The 18,782-nt window shown below is 41.2% G+C and overlaps 1 pseudogene; it reads left to right on the top strand.

Moving 5' to 3' along the window:
- The first annotated feature begins 13,829 nt into the window (after nt 1-13,829).
- Nucleotides 13,830-14,341, top strand: LOC122122371 (annotated as a pseudogene).
- Nucleotides 14,342-18,782: the final 4,441 nt, after the last annotated feature.

Below are 18,782 nucleotides of genomic sequence, written 5' to 3'. Positions count from 1 at the left end.
GTTTTGGGGAAGTGTGATATTGACTTCATAGAATGAGTTTGGAATAGCTCCCTCTGTTTCTATTTCTAGAAGAGTTTGAGGACTACGGGTATTAGTTCCTCTTTAAAGGTCTTATAGAATTTTGTAGTGAATCCATCTGGTCCTGGGATTTCCTTGTTGGAAGACGTCTGATTGCTTCCTCTATCTCACTGTAAGTTTCTGGCTTATTTAATTGATTTATTTCTTCTTGGTTCAGTTTGGACAATTTGTAGTTCTCTAAAAATTCATCAATTTCTGCTAGGTTTTCTTAGTGAGTATAGATTCTGGAAATAGTTCGTTATAATTGTTTGGATGTCTTAGGTATTTATTGTAATTTTTCCTGTGATTTGGGTTTCCTCTCTTCATTTTTTTAATTTATCTTGCCAGAGGTCCATCAATCTTACTGATTTTTTTTTAAAAAAACACACCAGCTTTTGGTTTTTATTAATTATAGTTTTCTTAGTCTCTATCTTGTTAATTTCAACTCTTATTTTGGTTATCTCTACATTTACTAACTTTAGGTTCAATTTATTTCTTGCTTTTCTAGCAATTTTAGTTGCATCATGAGATTATTTATTTGGTCTGTCTCTATTTTTTATGTGTGCACTGAGAGCAATAAATTTGCCCCTCAGGACTGCTTTTGCCATGTCCCACAGGTTTCTTTGTGATGTGTATTCATTTCTATTGAATTGTAGGAACTTTTTAATTTCTTCTGTGACCCAGGTGATGCTGAGAAGTGTGCCGTTCAATTTCCATGTATTTGAGTAACTTCTATCATATGCTTTGTTAGAGACTTAGCTTGATTCCACTGTGGCTGGATAGAATACTGGGGATTATTTGATCCTCTTGTATTTGCTTAAATTCCTTGTATGAACTATGATATGGTCTATTTTGGAGAAAGTTCTATGGGCTGCCAAGAAGAATGTGTATTGGGTTGTTGTTGGGTGGAAAACTTGGTTGATGTCAATTAATTCCGTATGAGATATGGCATCATTTAATTTGGAGGCTTCTTTGCCAATCATCTGGTAGACCTGTCCTTTGGTAAGAGTGGAGTATTAAATTCTCCTAGTGTTATAATATTTGGATCTATTTTATTCTGTAAGTCTGAGAGTATTTGTTTAAAATATTTGAGTGCACCACTGTTTGTAGAATATAACTTGATAATGGTGATGTCCTCTTCTTGAATTGTTCCCTGTATTAATATATTAATATATAGTGCCCTTCTTTCCCCTTTTTTATTGATTTTAATGAAATGCTTATTTTGTCAGATATCAGGATATATCAGGATGGCAACTCCTGCCTTCTTGTTGGGAGCATTTGCATGGTAGATCTTCCTCCACTCCTTCATCAGAGTTTATTTTTATCTTTGGCTGTGAGATGGGTCTCTTGAAGGCAACAAATGGATGGATCTTGTTTTCTGATCCAATCTGCAGCTCTTTTCCTTTTGATTGGTGAATTGAGCCTGTTAACATTCATGGTTATTATAGACAGATGCATTGTGTCTTCTGTCATTTTCCTGCTTTCCTAAGATTTTCTTGTTTTCTTTCTTCCTGTGCTTACTAAGTTGGACATCTAGTGATATCTATCTAATGTGGATCCCTGATCTTGATTGTTTTCTTCAGGTTATATTCCTCCTCTTAATATTCCTTGTAGTACTGGCTTATTATGAATTCATTTAGTTTTTCTTTACTATGGAAAATTTTGGTTTCTCTGTTGAACGTGAATGCTAGCTTCTCTGGATATACCAGTCTGGGTTGGCAGTTATTTGCTCTCAGGGCTCAGATGGTACTTTCCCAGACATTCCTTGCATTCAGTGTCTGTGTGGGTAGATCTGCAGTGATTCTGATTTTTTTCCCATTATAATATAGATCCTTCTTTATTTTTGCTGTGTGCAAGATTGTTTCTTTATTATTCAGATCTATCAATTTTACTATAATGTGCCTAAAAGTGTTCCTCCTGGGATTCTGCTTCTTAGGTGTTCTGTATGCCTCTGTTATGTAGGCAAGATTTTCTCTTTTAAGACTGGGGGAAATTTTGGTGATAATCTTATTGAATAAGTGTTGCATCCTCACCTTTGTCCACCCCGATTATATGAAGGTTTAATTTCTTGACACTGTATGCTTATTCTTGGACTTCCCTTTGGCATATTTTGAGTGTTTTTTCCATTTCTGTAACTTTTTTTTCAGTTGCTGCAATTTGCCTCCAGTACCTGATAATTCTATTTTCCATTTCATTCACTTTATGAACTATGGCTTGCATTGTGGTTTGCATGGAGGAAGTTGATCCATTTATGATTTCTACATTGGTTCTCAGAATATTAATCCCATCTTTTAGCGAGGTGTGTACTGTGTCTGTTATTGAATGCATCGCATTTAAAATCCTGTCTCTTTTTTTGATAATTCATTTCTTTGTTCTTTAAATCAATTTCCCACTTTAATTCTTGAGTCATTGCCTCTAACATCTCTTGGATGTAGCATTTGTCTTCCTTTTTTTTTTTTTTTTTGCTTTCACTGGAGTTTTTCCCTGGGTGGCTCCTGGCCTCTGGGGTGGTTTGTTCTCTTGGCTATTGATGAATCTTGTATTTTTTTTTTTTTGCTGTGATTTTTACATGTGGATTCAAGGATTATTGGAGAGCACTCCCAAACTCTATTTTGGTTAATAGGTGGCTGTCTTTGCTTGCTCTCAGCCCTGGGTTGGCTGAGTCTTTACCTGGTTTCAGTTCTGTTGTGGGGGAGGCTGACCCCCAGCTGCTAGTCTGATCCATGTAGAGCTCACTCTTGTTAGATTCTGATAGGCAGACCCTCTCCACCCTCTGTGGAGGCATTCACTCAGTTTCACTGCTTGCTGCTATGGCCTGTGGGCACTGTTCTTGGGTTCAGCATTCGTGCTCCTTCTCAGGGGTACTCTTGATCAAGCCTGGGTTGGTGGGACACTTGCACAGTTCCCAGCTTCAGTAGGACCTGTAGTCTAGGTGGTAGGGGCAGGGGTCCAGGACAAGCTCTCAGGGTTACTGCCAGAACTGGTCTCTCTTGGGGGGAGCCATCCCCTTGGGGTACTCACTTATCCTGGAACTGGTTGGGAGCTGTCCAGTGGTGCTGCAGCAGATCGCTGTTTCTGTATGCAGTAGGTCACTGGTTGCCACCATGCTCCGCATTCCATTGAGATGTTTGTGGGCAGGGCCTGGTGGTGGTGGTGGGGCTCTGGGTCTGTGTTTCACACCATCCTGCCTCTGTTTATGCTGTCTGGTTTGGCACTGTGGGTGTTTTTTGTGCAGATCTCCTAGGGACCACAGTGGTTCTGGGGGGCCAGGTGGCTTTGGTGGGATGGTGCTGAGCTGCTGCTGGTGAGGGGTGGGGGAAGGGTCATTGTGCAAGTTCTGTGCTCCGAGGCTTCTGTCTCTGTTTGCACTCTCCTGGTCAGCACCAGTATCTTGGGAGTCTTCTTTGTTGGTGTTCTGTAGATGAGCCACTGTAGTTCTGGGGTTCCTCCCACCACCACAGGCCAGGTGGCTTTGATAGGATGATGCAGGGCTTCTCTGCCAGGAAAGGGTGGGGATAGGATTTTTGTGCAGGTTCTGAGCACCGAGGTTTCTCTGTTTACAATCACCAGGTTCGACATTGGCACCTTGGGAGTCTTCTGTACTGCAGACAGCCCAGTGTTGTTTTGGGGTCTCTGGCAGTCATGGGCTGGGACAGGCCATGGTTTGGCACAAAGCTGTGCAGCCAGCAAGGGGTGGGGAAGGGTCTTTGTGCTTTTCTGTCTTTTTGTAGGTTCTAAATTTTTTTTCTTTTCTTTTTCTCCTGTTTTTCTCTGGGTGTTTGCCTTTTTGCTGTCATTGGTCTCTTGGGGAAACTGGGCATTGGAACTCCAACTATTTGGTTGGAGAGAGCTGTGGTGTTTCCCTACTGTTCTGTCTCCATCTTGGGCCCTTTCTCCCCATTTTGTTTCTTTAGAAAACACTCTCTTTCCAATAAGCCTGGCAAAGCCAGTAGGCCAGCTCCTGTTTGTCAGTTGCAGGGCTTGAACTCAGGGCCAGAGCACTGTCTCTGAGCTCTTTTGTTTAAGGCCACAGTCCTCTGCCAGTTCTGTGAGTGATTAATTGGAGATAAGAGTCTCATGCCTGGGCTGCCTTCAAACTGCAGTCAAATCTCAGCCTCCAGAGTGTAAGGACATGGTTCAGGCAGAAAAGAGTTTATTATCTGAACTTCTAGCCTACATGTGGTGGAAGGTGCATGGAGAAGGGGCGGGGTGGCTCCAGGTAGAACTGGAGTTAATGTACAGAGAGTATGGGGATGAGTGGCCACAGAGAACACGATCTCAGAGTCTGGTAACCTCCATGGACTGAAGGAGGCATGACTGGTGCAGTCCAGGATATGACTTCACAGAAAGGGAGGTACCAGTCACCTGGGTGATGCAATTGCTGCACAGAGACTTTTGGGGGCAGGTGGACATGTGTGGTTCTGCATGGAGAACTAAGGTGGAAAGGGAAGTCTATGTGCAGACTTGCACAGAGGAACATGGCCATTTTTCCCAGCAGACTTAGCATTCCAGATGTTTGATAGGTATAAAGGGTGCAGATTCTCTTTGGCTAATTCCTGCTGGCAAGGGGGTGTTAACTTTAGGGGTAGAAGGCAGAATTGTCCAGTCTTGGAGACGCAGCAGTGACTGTTCCTTGGTGATGAACACCCATATGTGTCTTTGGATGAAATCTGAAAGAAATTTTACAAGGCAGGGACTGCACAATAAGAAACATATTAGGGGGCACACAAATGGTAGAAGGAAGGGTTCAGGGCAGAAAATTTAAAATTGGATGACTTGGTTAGTTCCTATCTCCTGTGTTTCAGGCAGTCCTGGAGTTGGTAGAAAAGGTCCCTAGCTATTTCTGACATTTGATGACTGGGTAAGGGTGAGTGTAGTAGACTGGTTAGGAATAAGCAGTCAGAAGCTGGGCCTGGATTGGGGTGGTTAAGGGTCTGATGGGAGACCTTGGTAGATGTCTGGACTATAGAGTATGTATAGAAGACCCAGAAGCTGTCAAGGCTAACTGTCCTAAGTCTAAGACTCACTTTAAGTTCCTGTCCAGTAAGAAGAAAAGTATGAACATTAGATAGGCTGCTTATTAACTATTTTCTTTTGGTCACTCAGCTATGGTTAGTTTTAAAAGGGCAGGCACAAAGGAACTCAATTTAGGATGTGACACCATTCCCTCTTATTCCTCTCTATGATCTCTTATCACCAGGACTGGATTTGTCCTGGGAGTCTAGGTGCTCATTGCTGGGATGGCTTGTCCCAATTGACATTTTGCTCATTGGCCTGGAAGCTATCCCTGAGCTTGTTTGCTCAAGGGTAGCCCTCTAACACTTTTAGCCATAGCACCACTTCCAGTATTTGAATGTTTAATTGGAGATAAGAGTCTCAGAGGGACTTTTCTGCTCAGGCTGGCTTTGAACTGCAATCATCAGATCAAGTGAGCCTTTACCACAAAATCCTTAAATTCCCAATTGAAGCAACAAGGAGATCAATAGAAAAAAGAAGTAGAGCTTACATGTAACTTGTTAAGAATTGACCAACAAATACTTGCCAGTGTTATTTATCTCTTTATAGGTCTGGCTAAATGCTGTAGAGGGTAATATCTGTAATGACACAACTCAGTAGACAGGGGAGTTTTCAAACAGCAACTGATTAACTGAGTATAGCACATGAGATTGAAACCATTGTCGGCTCTGTATCCAAGGGGGCTTACATTCTTGGAAAACAAATATTTAAAAACTTGACAAACTTAATAGTGCACAATTACTTTCATAGATGCACATAAGAATGACATGCTGGTTTTACATCATTGTATTAATCTTGACCTTATTTAAATCACAGCCAACTTAGTTGCATACCAACTTTACTCATCAGCTCTATCTTTTTTTGGGGGGGGGGTCCAGTCATGGGGCACTGTCTCTCAGCTCTTCAGCTCAAGGCTAGTGCTCAACCACCTGAGCCACAGTGCCACTTCCGGCTTTCTTTCTTTTTGCTTATGTGGTGCTGAGGAATCGAACCCAGAGCCTCAGGCATGCAAGGCAAGCGCTCTACCACTGAGCCACCTTCCCAGCCCTCATCAGCTCTATCTTATAAATGTGCCCATTCTTTTCCTTTGGCCTGCAAAACTAGTTACCAGAAAAAGCTTTAAAGCAATTTTGGAAAAGAGACATATTAGCATACAAATTGAACTTTGAAGTATGAGGGTTGCATGAAAATCCACCTCGTGGCCAAGATAGCAAAAAACAAGTCCAGATGGTAAGAAAACTTGGTGGAGCTTTATTAAGTAAGCAAGTAAGGAGACAACTAGCAGACAAGCAGAAAAGCACGGCACACAGGATCAATGAGGGTGCTCTTGAGGAGAGAGAGAGAGACAGTTTTAGTGAAGAGAATTTAAGCCAGGATGCAAGCCTTAAGAGGGAACCTAGAGGGGGTTCTCTGCCTGTGTGTCAACTCTCAAGGACACAAGCAGAGAAGCAGAGAGAGAGGGGGGAAAGATAAGAGTTTGAACTACAAACCAAGAAAAGTGACCTTTCTTAGAGGAAATGGCTGAGCAGCTTAGGAGACCAGGAGAGAAGGTTGAGCAAGGAGAACCTGAATGTATAGAACCTCTGGCCATCTACATTGTATTAGCAGAAACTATGGTAAGGTGTTTTGGCTTTATGGAGCCTTGAGTGAAAAGGATATCTAGAGAGTGTAGGAGTCACCCCCAGAGGAGTGTCCTGGCTTGAGCATGACTGGCAGCAGCACCTGATTGGAAGGAGAAATATGGGGAGGGAATCTGGTGAGTGTAAAAAGCTTATGGATGGTAGGTGTCTCTATCCACCATGGTGCCTCTTTTAGAGTGAGGGTCAGATTACCAATTCAGGTGTCCCTGAAGCAGGAAGTGACTGGCCAAGGAGGTGTAGGAACCCTGTGGCACAGTGCCATGCCTAGAGAGACAGAGTCTGAGGGCTTGTAGAGTAGCACTCACCAGAAGTAGAGAGTGGTGGAAGACCAGTCATGGATGCAAGGCCAGCAATGGCAAAGGCGGGAAGTCCGGCCCCGGAGTTCCTATGGCAGTTTAGTTTGTAAGGGGTGGTCAAGATGCATTTTAGCCCTCAGAAAAGGAAATGCAGAGGGAATCCTGCCATTCCTGACACTGGTCCCTCCTGAGTTTTGGGTAGTAGATGTAAGATTTTGCCAACAGGAACTCTCATGTGGTTCAGGCAGAAAAGAGTTTATTATCTAGGTCTGCCAAATTGATTGTCAATTGATTTGCTTGACGGAAGGTGTATGGAGAAGGGAAGGGATGACTCTAAGTGGAACTAGAGTTAATGTAGGGAGAGAGCAGGAAGGAGGAGGAGTGGCCACAGTGAATGTGGATGTGACCTCAGAATCTTGGAACTTTCCATGGTCCAATGGAAGCATGATGGGGGCAGCCCAGGATGTGACCTCATAGAAAGGGGAGGTAACTGCCCCCAGGTGTGCCAGTCACCTAGGTAACGCAGGTGCTGGGCAGAGACTTCTGTGGGGGACTTGTGAGGTCCTGCATGGAAAACAAAGGGCAAGAGGGAAGTCTATGTGCAGACTCACACAGAGGAAGTAGACCTAGCTACTGAGTAACTAGGACAACAACATGAGTAATTCTTGCTCTCTAAAAGGACCAATTAGCTGCTTCTGGCAGTGGGGGGGGGGGCAGCCATACCTGGGCTTTCTGATCCTTGTAATGATATCAGGATTTGAAAACACTGTTGTCTGGCTGGGACAGTCTTCCTGTGACCAAATACACAAGAGGCACTATGACAGAGACCTTTGATCTTTGTGTTGGCAGATCTCATCCTCAAGGCAGAGTTCAAATGCTTCTGCACACATGTGGAAACACATGTAAGGAAGGTGGCAGGAATCTGCTCTGTGACGAGGAGCACAGGACACAGGAGCCTTGGCTCCACACTTCTGACACAGACCCAGAGGTGGCTGCCTTCTCCTGGCAGCTGCTTTGGTAAAAAGCAGCACCAATGTGTGGCTGGATTTACCATTGGAGAGATGGAGCAACCCTTTCAACGGAGCTCCAAGGGGGCCAGAGGCAGACTCCACCCCAGACTGTAGAGCAGTGCAGTGTGGTTGCCTAGTTCTCTCCACTCCCTTCCAGGTCCCAGTAGTTCATGCTGCTAAGTAGACACATGTGGATGGGCTAAGCATTCTTTGCTACAGCAAACAAAGGCCTGGGTCTCGCATGACAGTGGTTGTGGAGCCCCAGGCAGGGCCTCAAGTTGTGGAAATTGAGTTTCCTGTACTTAGGACCTCGAAGAGCTAGACAATCCATGGAGGCACAGGTAAAGGTGGACAAAAGAAGTTTGTTTACACTATTTACACCAGAAAGGGGTCCTGCGACTACCTTGTCCTGGGCTAGATACCCAGAACCAGGAGCAGCCTCAACCATCAACCCTCCAACCCTCCAATGGGCAGCCCCCACTCCAAACCTTTATTAGTTGGTCTGCAAACCACCAAATTAGCCGGTCTGGAAACCTCCAACCCCAGACCTCCAAAGCTCCAACCTCCAAAGGGGAAGGCTTTTCCTTTTTTCCCCTTCTTCCTCCTCTGCAGGCCTCTCCACTCTCCATGGGCCTGCCTGCTCTGCTCTGGGAGGCGCCTCTCCACAGAACTCTCTAGAGGAAGGTCCCAAATGACCCCTTGAGGAGGCCCCAAATGACTTACAGAGGAGGTCACAAATGGCCTCTGAGGCTTGCCCTGCCCTCCTCAGGCCTGCCTCATGACTCCCAGTCTTCCCCTACCCCCCCCCCCCCCCCCCCCCAGTTCTTGGAACACAGATAGGCTGGACGCCTCCCTCACTAACGGTTTCAAACTGCCATCATGCTCCTCCCCCAAGCTTCCCCCTGTCCAATCCCCATAGGCAGTTCAGCATGTGTGGCTCGACGCCCCACCCTCTCCAGTAGCATGCCCCGCCCCTTCGGCAGCATGCCCTGTGGGTGACGCCAGCCTCTCGATGCCCCGTCCTCTCCAGCGGGCCAGGCCTGCTCATAATTGGGGCTCCACTGGTTATTACACTATTTGTCTTCTTGACCACAGGCCCAGCCAAATTTCACTTTCTTGGAGGAGATCAACTGCAAGTGAAGGTGTCCTCCTCTGAGAGCTGGCCCTTGTGAGCACCCGGCTGCACGTGGGTGAACCAGTGCACCTTCTTCAGCCCCTGGAGCCCAAGACTTCCTGGTGAGCAGCGAGGCTGCCTAGGCAGTAGTCGGAGAACTCAGCCTGTGGGGCACTAGTGAGAAGTTGTCTCCCTGTGCGATTGGCCTTGGCCACGGTCATCAGATACAAGAACTCAGTGTTGTCATAAGAGAAAGAACACAGTGAGGGTGCTGAAGAAAGAAGGTTCAGTGAGCACCAACATGCCTGAAGAGCAGGCGCCAGCTTCCTGGAATGCCCTTCCTGAGTGTGCTAACCTGAGCAGTGGCCATCCTGCCCTCACGTCAATCTGCAACTTAAACCTGCTACCATAGGAAGCAGCAGTCTGGTAACTAATCAACTCTAGTGTCTTCCGTGAGGTAGTTTTGCTGAAATAGATCCTTTCTATGACTCATCATGTATCATTAAAATTAGTCAAAGGATAGGAGAAAAGTAAGGTGAATGTATCTTAACTGTCATTTATTGAGTGATTGCCAATGGCACTTTTGTTCCTGTTAACAATATTTTTTTGGCCAGGCACTGGTGGCTCATGCATGCAGTCCAAGCTATCCAGGAGACTGAGCTCTGAGGATTGCTAGTCAAAGTCAGCCTGAGTAGGAAAGTCCATGAGTTTCTTATCTCCAAATAATTACCAAAAAGAAAAGCCAAAAATGGAGTTGTGGCTTTAGTAGAGTACTGGCCTTGAATACAAAAGCTCAGGGACAACATCCAAGCCCTAAGTACAAGCTCCAGAACTTGTACAAAATACTTTTGTTTTCATTATTTGGAAGTAGCTCGGTCTTTAAGCCTGCCTAAATCCCAGCTGTGGCATCTTTCTTATGTGATCTGGCCTTTCTGGAACACTGGAAGACCCTACTATGGAGGCAGAACTTTTTATTCATGAGTACTGAGTGACAGAAATACTGAGTCTGGTGACAAGCAGATGTCTAATCATGATTAACCATCTGGATGGAAGTCTCCAAAAGTCATAGGCACATTGAGGAGGATTGTGATGATGATGGTGATGTTAATGATGACTTGAGAAAACAATAATGTGCTAATGGTTATATTATCATGACACTTCCAGAACAAATAGATACCCCTGACATCCCACACCGAGGGAGCACTGTACTCAGCCTTATTCTATCTTCCCCAGAACCAGAGTGTACTCTGGAATGGCTGAGTCTGTGACCCTGGAGAAACTCCAGGCTCACTCTGATCTCTCCATTTAGGCTAACAAACTGGAAGAGGAAGGTGATCATCTCCAAGGAAATAAGAAGCAGGAAGAATGATACAAGAATTCACCCTCCCTTCCCACCTCTGGGGAAGGTTCTCTTCTCCATGCACCTGCTGGAGCACTCGGTCACCATCCCAGGAAATGGGGCCATTGTCACCATCACCTATGATGATGCCTATCTCCACACACTCGTGTGCTATTTCCCCAACATTTTCTCTTTCTTTGTGAGTTCCTTTATTAGAAGTTATTTTTCCTCAGAGTGGCAAAAGACAAAATGTCAACTTTCTCAACAGTAAGTCACCTCATTAAGCCGAGTAAGCACTAGAGTTCACTTGCAATATGCTTATATATGAAGGTGTATAAGACAAATGTATGCAAATGTAGACAAAAATACAGATATAGCCTCAGGATGCAGTAGGAACATGGAAATAGTGAGCTCCTCTGTGAATGAATCACTGAAAAATTGATTTGGGATAGTTGAGGCTCAGAAACTGTAGGGATACATCAAATTTCCAAAACTTTTGAGTCAATATTTAGCAGTAGTTTCTTATACTTTAGTAACAAAGGGCAATTTACATTCAAAGGGCAATTTACATTCTCTTGAGATTGGCCATGATTAAAGAGTGAGCCAGATAAATTAGAGATCTAGTAATTAGGTCTTTGTATTAAGGATGATAACATTGATGATACTGGATGGGATGCCATCTCTGATGTAGATTTAATGCGCTAGAATCTGATGATGTAACAAACAGTAATTCTGTCATACTTTGATCTGAGTTAGGACAACACACAAAAGGAAAATCTGCTTTATAATGAAAATGCCTTTTCTTTCCATGGCTTCTAAACTAGTAATCAAATACTTAGGAATAAATTCAATGAAGATAACAGAAGATTTCTACAGTGAAAAAAACTAAATGTTGATGGCAAAATTTAAGAGTACACAAATATATAGAAGTGTATCCAGTATTTGCAGATGAGAAGAAATTCATTAAAATGTCCATCCTACCCAAAGCAATCTGCAGATTCCCAAGCAATTTCTCTGAAAATACCAGTGACATTATACCAGTGACCAAAAGTCTAGGAAAAGAAACTAAAATTCTGAATTGCTGAAGAAATTATGAATAAGCAGAATGAGCCAACAGGTGACATATTACCTAATTCCAACCCTGTGGTTACCAAAGCATTAGAGGAGTGGCACAGAAACCACTGGAACAAAAAGAAGAGAGGCCAGAAGAAAATCTACTCATCTACCATCAACTGGTATTGACAATGGCTGTTAGAAGAAAGAGAAAAGATACTCCTTCAATAACACTGGGAAAATTGGATATCCTCATGCAGAATAAAGAAACCATGCCTTATTAACTACTCTAAAATGATTAAAGATTTAAATGTACAACCAGAAGCCATGAAACAACTAGATACATATATAAGAAAATAATTTAGGTCATTGAAATGGGCAGGGATGTTTTGGATAACACCTTAAATATATAAGGAGCAAAAACAAAGAGCTTAGTGAGATTATGTAAAAAAAAAGGTTTCTTATATCAAAGGAGCATATCAACCAAGACAAGAGGAGAAAACACAACTATATATGGCATAGATTCTATATTTTATATAACTATATATTATATATTTAATCTATATATTATTTTAATGTATTATATATGCTAAATATGCATGCTAGATAATATGTTTAGCATATGCTAACATTTATAATTTTTCATACATTTGTTAAAAGAATAATAATAATTTGGTAAAAATAGCAAAAATGAGGACCATGTGTTCAAAGCCTGGAATACATAGTGAGTTTAAGGACAGCTGGGCCTACATTGTGAGATATCATCTCACAAAATCAAAAATGATCATAGCAACAACACTAAAAATAATCCAACTGAAAAACAAGTAACAGATATGTGTCAAAAAGACAATAATTCATACAGGAAAAAATGCTCAGTATCACCAGTCACCAGGGAAATACAAATTTAAACTACAATACAGTGTTAACTTCATTTATGACTATAGTCAAAAAGCCAATGAGATCACAACTGCTAACAAGGATATGGAATCAAAAGAACTCCAATGTTCTTTTGATAGGAATGTCAATGAACATATTTTAGAAGTAGCATAGCATTTCTTCAAAATAGTAAAATAGAGTTACCATATGACATAACAATCAAATTGGAATGTTCCAAAAAGAAAAATCACTATTAAGAAGAGATATCTGTTCTTCCTGTTGATTACAACATTATGTGTAGTGGCCAAGATAGAAGCTGATCTTCCCTACCAGCAGAAGATATGACAGGTAAAGTTGGCATATACATACAAGAGAATAATAGTATCATCTACAATCAGGGCAAATTCAATGGAATTGGTTATAAAGATGATATTGTCAATGACATTTTACTTTTTGTAAGTGTCTAGTTTTTGTAAGTGTGTATTGAATTGGTAAATTTATTAATTCTGTTATACTACAGGACAGTGGTGATAAATGGCATTTAACACCCCCTCCCTGCCCCAAATAACTATTTCTTTAGGAATACAGACAATAATTCAATTGAAGGATTCTAGATTGCTACAACCCTAAAGTACAAATGGACTTCATATGAGAAAATCTTAATTTAGGAAATAAGAAATATTAAGTCAAAGGGTAATATGTTGCTTCAAAAAGTCAACAATCAGCTGGGCGCAGGTGGCTCATACCTGTAACCCTAGCTACTCAGGAGGCTGAGATCTGATTATTGCGGTTCAAAGCCAGCCCGGGCAGGAAAGTCTGTGAAACTCTTATCTCCAATAAACCACCAGAAAACCGGAAGTGGTGCTGTAGCTCAAGTGGTAGAGCGCTAGCCTTGAGCTGAGGGACAGTGCTCAGGCCCAGAGTTCAAGCCCCACGACCGACCAAAAAACAAAGTCAACAATCAGCCAGGCACCAATGGCTTATATCTATAATCCTAGCTACTCAGGACACTGGCATCTGAAGAACAAGGTTCAAAGCTAGCCCAAGTAGGAAAGTCAGTGAGACTCATCTCCAATTAAGCACCAAAAAGTAGGAAGTAGAGCTGGGGTAGAGTGCCAACTCTGAACAAAATAGCTCAGGAACATTGCCCAGGCCCTGAGTTTAAGCCCCAGGACCAGCACACACAGGAAAAGAGAGGTAGGCATGTAGTGATGTACTTCAAAATTTACTAACAACAAACCCAGAATATGCTACCTAGCAAAATTATCACTCATAATTGAAAGACAAAAAAAAATCTCCCAATGATAAAATAAATGTAGGGTAGTTTATAACCACTAAAAAAAAACAAGCTGTGAAAAGAATGCTAAAGAAATTTTACATACATAAGAAGATCAAGAGAAAAGTTTGGAGTCAATCGCTGCTGCTGGCATGGGTTGCCTGCTGAACTGCATCATCGCTGTGTCCCAGAACATGGGCACGGGCAAAAACTGGGACCTCCCCTGGCCCTGGTTCAGGAGTGAATTCAAGCATTTCCAAAGAATGACCACAACCTCTTCAGTAGAAGGCAAATAGAATCTGGTGATTATGGGTAGGAAAACCTGGTTCTCCGTTAATGAGTAGACTCGGCCTTTAAAGGACATAATATAGTTCTTAGGAGAGAATTCAAGGAGCTCATTTTCTGCCCAAAAGTTTAGATGAAGCCTTAAAACTCATTGAGCAACCAGAATTAGACAATAAAGTAGGCATTGTTGGATAGGAGGCAGTTCTTTTTATAAGGAAGTCATGAATCAGCCACGCTATCTTAAACGATTTGTGACCTGGATCATGGGAATTTGAAAGTGACACATTTACGTCTCCCAGAACACCAAGGTGTGTTCTCTGAGGTCCAATAGGAAAAGGGCATTAAGTACAAATTTGAAGTATATGAAAAGAATGATTAATAAAGCTACTGAAGCAAGTGCTCCAGAAAAATAAACTAAGTAAACCAAAATGAAGATGGCCCACAATCCAGGAAAATAAGACTGAACACAAGCAATATTCCAGCTGTGTAGTTGGCATAGAAAACAAATATGTGCTGTTGACAGACCTGAAACACTTGGAAGGAAATGTTCATTGGAAATAAAGCAAGGGATGGGAAGAAGAGGAAATAACAGCATAAAATGCTGTTCTCAACAGTGAGAACACATGCTCATCGTGACGTGATGACCGGGCCCAAATGTAATCACTATTTGGGGACACTATGAGAGGAAGAGACAATAGAAGTCATGCAAACATCAAATCTTTATCTATCAGGGAATCACTATATAATATACAAAATGATGGATCACGTCGTGAACATTATTTAGAAAAAAAAAAGATCTACACTTAATTCACTTTTCCAAAGAACTGAAAGGGATGAGATAGAGTTCTGGTAAGACTTCTATAAGCTGAAAAGGGTTTAACTAATACATTACTGTAATAATATGTACATATATATATATATATATATTCACTCAAAAAATAATTTGTAAAGAACCATTGAGGTTCTACCTGAAGGAAAAAAATCAAGAGGAAAACTTGCCTTTGGATAGGACAACTGAAGTTATAGAACCAGGGAACTTTTGTTCTTTTAAAGCCATTGGAATTTGCCAACCCATTTTCATGTCTTTGTTAAAAACAATTCTTTCCTTAAAAAAAGAGATCAAAGTAAACATGAAAAATGCAGGGACAAGAAAAGAAAGGAGTAGCAAAAAATCTAAAATTAGGGCTGGGAAGGTGGCTCAGTGGTAGAGCACTTGCCTTGCATCCATGAGGCTCTGGGTTCGATTCCTCAGCAAAATATAAGCAGAAAAAAAAAGCCGGAAGTGGCACTGTTGCTCAAGTGGTAGAGTGCTAGCCTTGAGCTGAAGAGCTGAGGGACAGCAACCAGGCCCAGAATTCAGGCCCACGACCGGACCCCCCCCCAAAAAAAATCTATAATTAAAAAGAAAAATAATGAAGCCAGGTGCTGGTGACTCGCACCTGTAGTCTTAGCTACTCACGAGGCTGAGATCCGAGGATCATGGTTCAAAGCCTGCTGGGCAGAAAAGTCCCAGTGAGACTCTTATTTCCTATTAACCACTCAAAAACCAGAAGTGGCGCTGTAGCTCAAAGTGGTAGAGCACTAGCCTTGAGCAAATGAGCTCAGGGACAGTGCACAGGCCCTGAGTTCAAGCCCCCATGACCGACAAGAACAACAAAGAAAGGCAAGAATTATTACATACTTTTCAATTCTAACACTTAGCAGTAGACTCAATTCTCCAATCAAAGGAGACTGTTTTATAGTGAAAGTTAGCAAAAAGATTTCCCAAGCAAAAGGAGTCCCAAATAGGCAAAGGAAGCTATACTCATATATAAAGAAGACCTCTAATAAAAAATTTGTCAAAAGAGACAAAACATCTCTTTTTCCTCTATTTATATTAATAGAGGTAAAAAAAATCCATCAAAAGGACACAATAATTGTTAGTATCTAATAAAATAATTAGTACATCAAACTTTGTTAAATAAATACTATTGCACTTTGAAACACAGACACCAACACAGTGAGGATAAGAGACCCCCCTATCTACCAACAGATAGGAAAAAAGTTTATAAAAAATAAGCTTATAAGGAAATCTCAGAATTAAATGACACAGTTGAATGGGCTTGATGGACATTTAGAGATTATTTAATTCGGAAGCTGCACAATACAAATACATTGTCACTAGTATGTAGAAGTCTCTCCAAAATAGATATCTTAAGACATAAAAGAAGTCCTAGAAAATACAAGATAATGAAAGAACTTAGTGTATTCTATCAAACTGTAATGGAAGAAAACTAGAGCTCAACAACAAAATAGACTACAGAAAATATTCAAAAACATGCACACTGAAAAACATTGTCAAATGATGAGTGAACAAAAAGTTTCTAGAACCCAGTTAAAATGAAAGAAGAAACAGTTACTGGAATCACATGAAAATGAAAACATACCTGCCAGAACCTTTGAGACACAGCAAAGCAGGACTAAGAGCAGAGTTTGCTGCTATTAGTACTTACATCAAATAACTAGAGAGATCTCAAATGAATACTCTGATGATGCGTTTTAAGGTCCTAGAAAAACAAGAAGTAGTCAAACTCCAAATTAGCAGATGGGAGGAAATAATAAAGATTAGAATAGAAATCAATGAAACATAAACTAAAATACTATGCAAAGAATCAAGGAAACAAAAGTTAGTTCTGTTATAAAAGAAATGACAAGCCAGGCACCAGTGGCTCACTCCTGTAATCCTAGCTACTTAGGAAGCTGAGATCTGAGGACTGAGGTTCAAAGCCAGCCTGGGCAGGAAACTCCATGAGACTCTTATCTCCAATTAACCACTAGAAAACCAGAAGTGGCACTGTGGCTCAAGTGGTAAAGCGCTAGCCTTGAACTGAAAAGCTGAGGGACAGCGCCCAGGCCCAGAGTTCAATCCTCAGAACAAACAGAAAAAAGAAAAAGAAATGACATAAACTATTATGCAATCTGATTAAAAGGAAGAGGAAAATATGTAAATGAATACAATTAGGCAAATAAAGATATCACAACATTACACATGAAATCCAGATGATCATGAGGGATACTTTGAAAACATATTTATATAAACTGTGAAATACAGGAAAAATAAATGTTTCTAGATTCAGTTGACCAACCAAAAGAGAACCAAGAAGATATAAACCCCTTAAATAGATCTATAACGAGCAAGGAGATGGCAACAGTAGTAAAAATAAGTCTCCCAACAAACAACTGACCAGCACCTGGTAGCTTCACTGATGAAATCTGCCAGACTTTCAAAGAATAACTACATTAGTTCTGCTCAAACTGTACCATGTAGTAGGAAAGACAGGAACACCATCAAAAACATTTTTTGACACCAGTATTATACTCATTCCATAATTGGACAGAGGCACAACAAAAGAATTATAGACAAGTCACTAATATAGATGCAATATTTTAAATTACCTGCAAACAATTCAACAATATGTCAGAATGTTTGCACAATGAGAAGTTGAATTTATTGCAGATATGCCTGTTTGGTTCAATGTATGAGAATCTATAAACGCAATATGGCACATAAACAGAATCAGAAACAAGAAGCTTATTATTATTTGAATGCCAAAAGTCTTTCATAAAATTCAAAATCTTTTTTCTTTTACCAGTTTCTTTGTAATTTTCTTTTTATATATTTTTATTGTAAAAATACTGTACATTTGAGGGAAAGTAGTGTTTCTTGGATAAATTTGGGTGCTCCGTTGTTTGGTGAATAGATATTTAGAATTGTAATATCCTCCTGAAGGAGAGATCCCTTAATTAGTATGTAGCAACCTTCTTTATCTCTTCTCACTAATTTTAATTAATTTGAAGTCTAGTTTATCTGATATTAGGATCACAACTCCTGTTGCTTTGTATGTCCCTCCCCCACAATATAATTCCTGTTTTCACTGTATTTGATGTAGGTATACTTTGTGGAGGGGGAAGGGAAAAAAACAAATTGTTTAAATAGGGATACAGGTGGACCCATTGCAACAATGAGATGTACAAGATGTTATGTTGAAAACCAAACTTTACAACTTTGGCTAGTGGGGGGGGGGGGGGAAGGGGGAAGGGGAGAAGATGGGAAAGGATGGGAAGGGGAAACAAAGGAGGAGGCAGCAATGCTTGATTATAAATGTGCTCCTTACCTTGCTCATGTAATTGTAACCCCTCTGTAAGGTATTTTCACAGTAAAACAAAAAAATACTGTACAGAGGGGTTACATGAGCAAGGTAATGAGTACATTTCCTATTGAGAGTTGTTACCTCCTCCTTTGTTTTTCCCCTACCATCCCTTCTCTCTCCACCTCCCCAACTCCTCCTTCCCCCCAACGAAGTTGTATAGTTCGTTTTCAACATAGTGTCTTGTACTTCTCATAGTTACAATGTGTCAACCTGTATTCTTATTTCAACATTTTGTTATGTCCCTTCCCATCTCCAAATTAGAAAAAAATGTATATACAAGATGCAGGGCACTGGAATCAAATACAGTGAAAATAGGAGTTCTACCATGGGGGAAGAACATACAAAAGAAACAAAAAAAATCACATAGCACAATATAAATATGTTAAAAACAACAGCAAGAAAGATAAAACCTCCTGTGTCCCTATCTTGAGGTTCATTTCACTTAGCATCATCTTATATGGTCATATGTACATAGCTTTTGAGCTTTTCTGTTTGTCCTAGACATATACTAGTTATTGCAAATAAGGGAAACCATGGGACCTATGTTTCTTTGGGCCTGGCTTGCTTTCACTTAATATAATTTTTTCCAAGTCTTTCCATTTCCTAACAAATGGGGCCGTGTTGTTCTTT

This window comes from Dipodomys spectabilis, unplaced genomic scaffold, assembly GCF_019054845.1.
Source record: "Dipodomys spectabilis isolate Male_0828 unplaced genomic scaffold, ASM1905484v1 ptg000207l, whole genome shotgun sequence".
NCBI lineage: Eukaryota > Metazoa > Chordata > Mammalia > Rodentia > Heteromyidae > Dipodomys > Dipodomys spectabilis.
This window is presented reverse-complemented; position numbering and strand designations above follow the sequence as displayed.